This window comes from Megascapheus bottae, chromosome 24, assembly GCF_031878675.1.
Source record: "Megascapheus bottae isolate mThoBot1 chromosome 24, mThoBot2.hap1, whole genome shotgun sequence".
NCBI classification, from domain to species: Eukaryota; Metazoa; Chordata; class Mammalia; order Rodentia; family Geomyidae; genus Megascapheus; species Megascapheus bottae.
In genome coordinates this window covers 26,847,078-26,857,183 of record NC_143532.1, presented here as the reverse complement: position 1 = coordinate 26,857,183, position 10,106 = coordinate 26,847,078, and the positions used below count along the sequence as shown (strand labels likewise).

The following is a 10,106-nucleotide window of genomic DNA, read 5'->3' as shown; positions in this document are numbered from 1 at the left end:
AGACCTATTGTATCTCCTATAACTTCTTGTAAAGTTTTCAGTGTATCTGCTTTTACCTCCAGGTCTTTGATCCATTCGGAATTAATCCTGGTGTAGGGTGACATAGAAGGATTCAAGTTTAATTTTCTGCAGGTGCTTAACCAGTTCTGCCAGCACCATTTGTTGAAGAGGCTGTCTTTCTTCCATTTTAGTTTTTTTTTTTTTTGGCTCCCTTATCAAAGATTAGGTTGCCATAGGTCTGTGGGTTGATTTCTGGGTCTTCAGTTCTATTCCATTGGTCCTCAGGCCTGTTCTTGTGCAAGTATCATGCTGTTTTGATTACTATAGCTCTGTAATAGAGTTTACAATTTTGTACTGATACTCCTAAAAAATACAGAATGCTTCACAAATTTGCATGTCATCCTTGCGCAGGGACCATGCTAATCTTCTCTGTATCCTTCCAATTTTAGTATATGTGCTGCCAAAGTGAGCGGCATAGACCAACCTTTCTTAGATTATGCCAGAGCTAGGGACTATGCCAGGGGTTCCTGAATTTTTGTTTTTATTTTATTAGCTAAAAGAAACAGCATGCACTTCCTTTCTCCCCTCTTGGACTTAATCTTTCTCATGGAAAGGCACATATTCTCAAGAAAGTATGGCAAACACATGACTCAAGAGAATGCTCCCCTATGCAAAAGTGTAATGGGATGGTCAAAGTCTGTCCTGAGAAACAAAGGGATATGAGACATCACTAGGAGGAAGATGTTTAAATGAGTGAAACTTAGCTTGGCTTTCAGCAGAAGAGGGAGGATAAATGTTTCTAAAGGTGTCACCTTGAGTGGCTAATCAGGAGCTTGAGATCTAAGAACCACAATTTGAACTCAGCTTGAACAGCCAAATCCAAGAGACTTACCTCCAATTAATCAGCAAAAGGCCAGAGATGGCATGGCCCCAGTGGTAGAGTACACTTAACAAAAAAAGCCAAGTGAGAGCACAGGGCCCTGAATTCAAGTCCCCGTACTAGTGTGCATGCATGTGCGCGCGCGCGCGCACACACACACACACACACACACACACAAGTAAAATAAAATAAAAGTATTCATTTAAGCACAATCAATAGTCTAGGAAGACATGGGTACCTGTCTCACTTCATCCATGTCCCCAAATTACATTTTTATGTGTCTGAGAATGAGCCCAAGAATGCGAATTTAGGATTTGAACAAGTTGATAAAGGTGTTGTAGAAGCTGGCCAGCCAGGGACACAGTGCAGACTGAGGAGCTAACACTGTGACCTGGAAAGGGGGTACAGGTTGGGCTTATAAGGGTAAACACCCCAAAGAGGTGCAAGTTGCAGGGTTCCATTAACATGATAACATCAGCTCTTTTGAACTAAAGGACTTTTTATAATGGTGAGGTGCAAGTTGCAGGGTTCCATTAACATGATAACATCAGCTCTTTTGAACTAAAGGACTTTTTATAATGGTAATCACACCTTACTGGGCAAAACATAGGCTCTTTGGAACTCTGCAAGAGGTCAGGGGACAGTCTTCCAAAAACAGGGTCTGGGGTTGAGCTAAAGAAAAACTGCAGTTTTATAGCATTCCTTAGCTCCCAGTAAGGGGTCAAATTCCTGGCTCAGTTTCTCTACTTAGTCTAGGGGCTTTTTAGTCTAAGGGACATTTACAATATATTCTTCCAGATATACTTTTACTCAGTTCAATCAATTCCAGCTATATTTTGCTTTCTACTCCTTATAGATATGCTTAAAAGTATCCCTAAACAGAGAACTCCTTCATTGACATTTTAAAATATAAACTGCATTCCTAATAAAATGGCAGGCTGTTGGGAGCTCTTTATTAATGCATACACTTTAAAAGCCCAAATGTACACACTCATTTTAAGTACATTTTCAGAAAGAATTTACTTTCAATTTTTTGAATAATTGTACAAAAATAGTTCATAAGCATAATAAATATTTAACCTACCCTCTTTCAGCATGCTGTTCCTGAAAGTCTCAATTTGAAGATTATATTTAATGGAATTGACTGTCAATTTCCATCATAATCATTTGGGGCAGATGGCTCTTTGATTGTACATTTTATATGCAAAAAAATAATCCTCGGTCTCTTCTGCTTTTGAGTTAGCCTCCTGACCACTCACATTGTGATGGGTAACTTTCTTTTCGGGGAATTGTTTTCCTTAAACAGTAGACTTCATGTATCATTACAAATCAATATATTCAGAGATAAATTTTCATCAGCAATTTGTTCACCATCCACATTAGCATTTGAAATGGAGCTTACTTGGAATCTGTAACACAGATGCTGGGTTACAGAGCTGCCAAAGAGGCTGGAAACTGTAAGCATCAGGGTGGCTGAAGGCTCATGAACAGAGGATTTGCAGGAGACAGGGGTGAATACCCATGGCTGGCGTTTCAAGAAGCCATCTTGTTTCTCTTTCCTTTCTTTTGCCAACTGGATTCTCTCTAGAAAGATGGGTCCCAAATAGTTTTGGGTACTCCACTTCTGGTGCATATTAGGGCTTTTCTTCCCAAATTCTAATTCCATTATTTTTGCTTTAGTCCAGTGGGAACAGAGGGAAAGAGAATATGAAGAGCACACGTCATTGTTCTTACTCTAATAAGCACTATATCAAAAGAAGTCTTCAGGGAGAAGGATGGGGGCATCATTTTAGTATAAGCATCCTTAACACAGCAACACTGAGCAAGTCAGTGTAAGCATACATAGTATATAATAATTTTAGTAAACCTGTGATGAAGAAGCAAAACCAGGTTGTGAAATCTAAGGACCTGAGTTTCAGTTTTAATTTTTCTCTACTGAAGAGAATATAGAGTTAAGACAAAGAAGATAATTCTGGGGCCTGGCTAGCTGAGTTTAAATCGAACTTCTCAGCTATTAGCCTATGTATTTTTACTTGTGAATGCAATCTCTCTGTACCTCTGTCTCTTCCACTGTAAAGTGGGGATGAGCACAAGGTTATTGCAAGGATCAAGAGGGGTAAGGCCTGTAACGTAAAGAATGTTCACTGAAGGTAATACTCATATATCAGGCCTGTACCTGTCATTTCCTAGGGGTTTTTTGTTCACAAATATCAGAATTGAACATGAAATATAAAATGAGCAAAAAAAAGTCTACTAGGCTTTAACTGTAGAGAACTACTGGCCCCAATATACTTCCTGGATGAATTCAGACAGCCTGGCAGCATCGCCCTGGGCGATTTCCTCAGTCTCTCTCTCCACAGGCTTCTCTATAAGAAAAACTGGAACAGTTATGTTGCTTACTTACTGAGAGTATCTCTTCCAACAATCCATAAAACACAAGGATATTGGGATTACCATTAAACTTAACCATTATTTACACATTACTAAAACTTTTAATTTGCCGAAGCTCACTGAGTATACCTCCTTTACCAAGGACTCATCTCTGGCCAGCAGTAGTAAAGGCAGGAAAGAAACTGTGATCTTTTAGTGTTCCTGAGTTCAAAGGAGACCAATATTTGACTCACAGAATTTCATATGTGTGCACCGACTTCTTCCTGCATGACATCCATCTGAGCTCACTGCCCTAGTGACACATGTGACATGGCAAAGAGGCCATCATTAGTGAGTTAGATGTTAGGACTAGGTAAATTGCATCTTTTAATATAACTGCTTTCACTTCCAAGGGAAAAATGGACGGATTCATTTCCCCACTAGAATTAATAAGACTTGAAAGGCGAATTTTTCATTAGAAAGCAAAAGCATTCATTTAAATCTCTCTGAAGAAGAGTGGAGGCTGGAAAGGCAGGATGCCTGACAGCCATGGTCACCTGATTTCAGAGTAAATTCTCATCTGACTGGACTCTACTTCTCTATTCATTGAGAAGTGAAAGTGTTATTGCCTAGAAGGGTTATTTGTTTGTTTGTTTGTTTTGGTGGTACTTGGCTTTAAACAAAGGGCTTCACATGAGCTCTACTATATGAGCCAGGGAGAAAGGCTTCTGTTGAGTTGTTAGTTGTTTTCCTGAGGGTTGGAGTGGGGGAAAGGAATGAGAGCTGGCTCTATCTTCTGTCCTCTAGCCTCTCAGCTAATCTACCACAACTTGGTCAAACTCTGGTCACTTGAGCTTATTTTTTAGACTCAGCAGCAGTGTTATTCCACCAGAGAAAAGTTGAGAAAGGGGCTGCATTTGGGAGGCAGTCCTTATGGGTAGAGAGAAAAGTCTCTCTATGAATATGACATTAAGGTAGCGGCCATGTGCACCAGCTTTCTGAGTGAAGCTTGACAGAAAAACAAACAAACAAACAAACAAACAGTAACTTCTATTCCATAGGCTGTAAGTTTCCCCAAGGAGCATCAAACTTCATACTCAAGCGATACAAGGCATTAAACTGCTTTTTGCTGAAAAACACATTACTTACTTTGGGGGCTCCTCTCAGCTCTGAGCCATCCTTTCCTACAGTAACTGGGCTCCAGGGGAAAGCGTATGTACTGGTAAGCATCTTGGGATAAAGACAAAATTGTCCCTCAAGAAGGATCTAACTTCTTGTCCTGTGACACAAGACAGCAAGTATGCCAAAGAAAAAAAGTTCAAAAGCCAAAAGTTCAGAACAGAACACCCTCCTGATAAAAGGACAGTGAGAATATAAACAGGCCACATCTATGATTAGACCTAATTTCATAACTCATATCTCTCTCCCCTTGCACCCACTTCTAAAGCTCATACCTATACTCCTGAAGTTGGCTGAAGGTGGGCTTAAGTATTGTCTTCCAAGTGCATTTTGTTCCATGTGTGATCTTGTCTCTGCCAAGCATCACTATTGTACACTAATTTATTGAATAAGGAAGAATGGCCAGATCTGACATGCAGAACTCCTTAGCATTTGAGCCTGGGTTTAGTAATGCTTGGGCTCAGATTCAGTGGAATACTGGCATCAAAGAAAATCAGGAGTAGAAAGAAATTCTGTGAGTTGCTAAGGGACCATCCATTCAGCTGTGGCTGAAACTAGACACGAGCTAGGCTATGAGACGTGTGACTCACAGCTACCGGTCTTATTCATGAAGATCATTAACACTGTTGAGAACTTATGTGACATTCATTCATTAATAATCACTGACTGAGAGCCTATTATTTGCTATACTCTTCTGGGCTCTGGGGACACTGTAGCACAAAACAGATGGAGGAGTTGGAAGATGGCGCCGAGACAATAGGGACCCAGCCTAGCTCTCTCCCACAAAAAGAGAGAATCAGGGAATCCCACAAGCCAACTATCTTAAGAAACCCACAACTACAAATTCAAGAAGCAACGGAGAAGTACACAAACCGGAAAAGAAATCCAGATAAAGCTTATATCCAATGTTATCAAAGAATCCGAAACGTGAGGACCCCTCCTCCACCCCTCACCAGCTCCAAGCCAGGGAAAAAAGAGAGAGAAAGAAACTCAGAAGTAAAAATAAATAATGACAAAGGACACTGACCACTTCTCCATAATTTCCCTAAATGTGAATGGGCTAAACAATCCAATCAAAAGACACAGAACAGCAGACTGGATTAAGAAACAGGACCCATCTATATACTGCCTCAAAGAGATCCACCTCACTGTCAAAGAGAGAAACAAACTCAAAGTGAAAGGATGGAAAAGAATTTTCCACTCCAACGCACCAGGCAAAAAAGCAGGAGTAGCAATCCTAATCTCTGACAAAATTAACTCAGTAAAATCAGTACATAGAGATAAAGATGGCCACTCCATATTAGTAAAGGGTACAATCCATACCCACAATATTACAGTGATAAACATTTACTCCCCCAACACGGGAGCACCCAAATTCGTCAAGCAAACTCTCTTAGAATTACAGAACAAGATAGACTCAAACACAATCATAGTGGGAGACCTCGATACACCACTCTCAACAAACGACAGGTCAACTCAACAAAAGTTAAGCAAAGACACCATTGACTTAAACGACACCATAGCCCAGCTGGGCTTAACAGATATACACGGAGTCTTCAACCCAACAGCAAAACTTTATACATTTTTCTCAGCAGCACATGGAACACACTCCAAAATAGATCATATCATAGTTCATAAAGAAAACTTAAGCAGATACAAGAGGACTGATATAATCCCATGAAGTCTATCTGATCACAGTGGAGTCAGCCTAGTTCTGAACAATGCAGTCAAAGTAAAAAACATTCAAACACTTGGAAGCTAAACAACAGACTTCTGAATAACTCCTGGGTTACAGATCAGATCAGAAAAGAAATTCAAAACTTCCTTGAATGTAATGACAATAAGAGACAACACAAAGGAACTTATGGAACCCAGCAAAGGCAGTGCTAAGGAGCAAAGTTATCGCACTAGGAGCATGTAAATAACCTAAAAAAGAAATTGATGCACCCAGAGGAGCAAGAAAAAGTTAATTCTAAAACAACTAGAAGGACAGAAATAACAAAAATAAAATCAGAGATATAAGACATTGAAATAAGATCCAGTATACACAAAATTAATAATCAAAAAGTTGGTTCTTTGAAAGAGTCAACAAAATTGACAGACTCCTGGCAGGATTAATCAAAAAAAGGAGAGGAGAGACTCAAATAAACAAGATTACAGACCCTACGGGAATACTCACGACCGATATCCAATAAATTCAGTCCATTATGAATAAGTGCCACCAGAGCCTATATTCAAAGAAACAAGAAAATCTAGAAGACATAGATGGCTTCTTAAATAAATATAGGCTACCTGCATTGAAAAATGAAGAGGTAAACAAATTGAACAAACAAATTTCATACAATGAAATTGTGGAAGCAATCAGGGAAATGCCAACCAAAAAGAGCCCAGGTCCAGATGGTTTCACTGTGGAATTCTACAAGACGTTTAAATATGTAGTAACACCAATACTTTTGAAACTCTTCCAAGAAATAGAAGCAGAAGGAACAATACCAAACTCATTTTATGAAGCTAATATTACACTCATCCCCAAACCAGGGGAAAACCCAACAAAAAAAGAAAACTACAGACCTATCTCTCTGATGAACACAGGCACAAAACTCCTCAACAAAATACTAGCAAACAGAACCCAGAAACAAATTTAAAAAATTATACACTACGATCAAGTAGGCTTCATCCCACAGATGCAAGGTTGGTTTAACATTCGCAAGTCTATCAATGTAATATATCATATTAATAGAGCTAAGGATAAGAATCATATGATAATTTCTCTGGATGCCAAGAAGGCATTTGACAAAATATAACATCCATTCATGTTGAAAGCACTAGAAAAAAATAGGAATAAGAGGTACATTCCTTAAAATAATTAAAGCCATATATGAAAAAACCTACAGCCAGTATTACACTAAATGGTGGAAGACTGGAACCAATTACCTTAAAATCAGGAACTAAGCAGGGATGCCCACTCTCTCCACTTCTCTTCAATATAGTGCTGGAACCCATAGCCAGAGCAATAAGGCAAGAGAAGGGCATCAAAGGGATCCACATAAGGAAAAAAGAAATTAAACTATCCCTATTCGCAGATGACATGATCCTCTATGTGAGTGACTCAATAAGCTCCTACTCCCAAACTCCTAGAATTAATAAACCACTTTAGCAAAGTGGCAGGATACAAAATTAACCTACAAAAGTCAATAGCCTTTTTGTACACCAAAAATACACAAACAGAAGGCCAAATCAAGAAAATGATCCCATTTGCAATAGCCCCCCAAAGAATAAAATACTTAGGAATTAACTTAACCAAAGACATAAAGGAATTATTTAATGAAAACTATAAAAGCCTAATGAAAGACATTAAAGAAGACACCAGGAAATGGAAAGACATCCCATGGTCATGCATAGGGAGAACCAATATAGTGAAAATGTCCATACTGCCAAAATTGATATACAAATTCAATGCAATCCCCATCAAAATCCCAAAGACATTATTTACTGAAATGGAAGATATAATCCAAAGGTTCACATGGAACAAGAAAAGACCTAGAATAGCCAAAACAATTCTAGGCAAAAAGAGCAATGCTGGTGGTATAACAATACCAGACTTCAAACTCTACTATAGAGCCATAATAACAAAAACAGCACGGTATTGGCACAAAAACAGACCAGAAGATCAATGAAACAGAATAGAAGATCCAGAAATAAAACTACATACATAGAGTCAACTTATTTTTAACAAAAGAGCCAGAGATATACAGTGGAACAAACACAGCCTATTCCATTAATGGTGCTTGGAATACTGGGAAGCCACATGCAGAAAACTAAAAATTGACCCTAGCCTCTCGCCATGCACAAGCATTAACTCAAAATGGAACAAAGACCTCAATGTCAGAACAGAAACGGTGAAACTGTTACATGATAGAGTAGGAGAGACACTGAACTCATAGGCACAGATAAAAGATTCCTGAACAGAATCCCAGGGTCACAACAGATTGGAGAGAGACTCGATAAATGGGTCTACATAAAAATAAAAAGTTTCTGCACAGATAAAAGCATAGCCACAAAAGTAGAGAGAAAGCAAACCAACTAGGAAAAGATATTTACCAATAATACATCTGACAAATGCTTAATAACCACTGTCTACAGATAACACAAGGAACTAATCCTCCCCCAAACACAACAAACCATTCACTAAATGGACAAGGGAACTAAAGAGAGATTTATCCAAAGAAGAGGTTAAAATGGCAGAAAAGCATATGAGAAAATGTTCATCATCTATGGTCATAAAGGAAATGCAAATAAAAACAACCCTAAGATACCACCTTACCCCAACAAGAATGGCCAAGATTTTGAACTCAGACAATGACAGGTGCTGGTGGGGTGGAGAAAAAGGAACCCTACTACACTACTGGTGGGATTATAAACTAGTTCAGACACTCTGGAAAGCAGTGTGGAGGTTTCTTAAAGAACTGAAAACTGACCTTCCCTACAATCCCGCCATACCACTTCTGGGCATCTATCCTGAATACCATAACCCAAGATATGATAAAGACACCTGTTCAGCTATGTTTATTTCTGCACTATTCACAATAGCCAAGCGATGGAAACAATCCAGATGCCCTATTGCAGATGAATGGATACCGAAAATATGAGATATATGTATGTGTGTATATATATATATATATGCAATGGAATTCTACATAGCCAACAGAAGTGGCTATGTAGCAGGGAAGTGGATGAATCTAGAGGGAATCATGTTGACTGAGACAAGTCAAGACCAAAGGAACAAAAGGCGCATGGTATCCTTAATATATGGCTATTAGATCCAAACAGTACAAGAAGGAGGACTCAATATTTGCTTACCCAATGCTATGGACATGTTACTGGAAATATAAACACAACTACATAGACATAAAAACTTATGACTCAGTAGACATAATGTTTTATTACATAGATTAATATGTATCTATGACATACAAACCCTCAGCCTAATTTTGATTATGTTCTAAACTCTAAGTACCAGTGATTGTGTATAGAGATTCCCTTCTTGAATACTTGTTTGTTAAACACGTCATTTGAAATATGATGTAAAAATCAATGTTAATAAATTATTTAATAAAAAAATAAGAAGCTATAAAACATTAGAGGAGAATTTGAAATATTTTCAAAGAGTAATCTCACAGTAGCTAAAACCATTGAAACAACAAAAAAGGGATGTATTTGGATCCCCCCAAAATAAAAACTTATATGCATCAAAAGATATATTAAAAAAAACAAATGGAATCACTTCAGATAAGAGCATTCTGTAAAAAAGATAAAGAAATATAAGGGAAAAGAGTGGCAAAGATAATATATTTTTCACTTCAGATAAAGTGTCCAGAGTAGAGGCAGCATTGAATAAAGTTAAGATATCAGCCAAGAGCAAGGTGGGAGGGTCGTGGGGTGGAGGAGAGTGCTCAGTCATCGTTAGTACAGCCAGAGTGGGAGGCAGGGCTCTGGATTTGAGCAACAAGAAAAGCCAGCATGACAGGGGCCAAGTGAGGAAATGGCAGCTGCCGAGATAGGGAAGGGAAGATACTACAGACTATGGATTTTGTTCTCTCTAGGATAGGAAGCTGTTGGGGCGGGGCAGTGATTTCATTCAAATTATCAGGAACAATTTTAAAGACAAGCGTGTACC

General features: G+C 38.6%; 1 non-coding gene across 1 annotated transcript; it reads right to left on the bottom strand.

The window, feature by feature from the left end:
- Positions 1-366: 366 nt before the first annotated feature.
- Positions 367-473, bottom strand: LOC150047171 (U6 spliceosomal RNA). The gene has a single exon (XR_016539595.1). It is a non-coding gene; the product is annotated as a U6 spliceosomal RNA (small nuclear RNA).
- Positions 474-10,106: the final 9,633 nt, after the last annotated feature.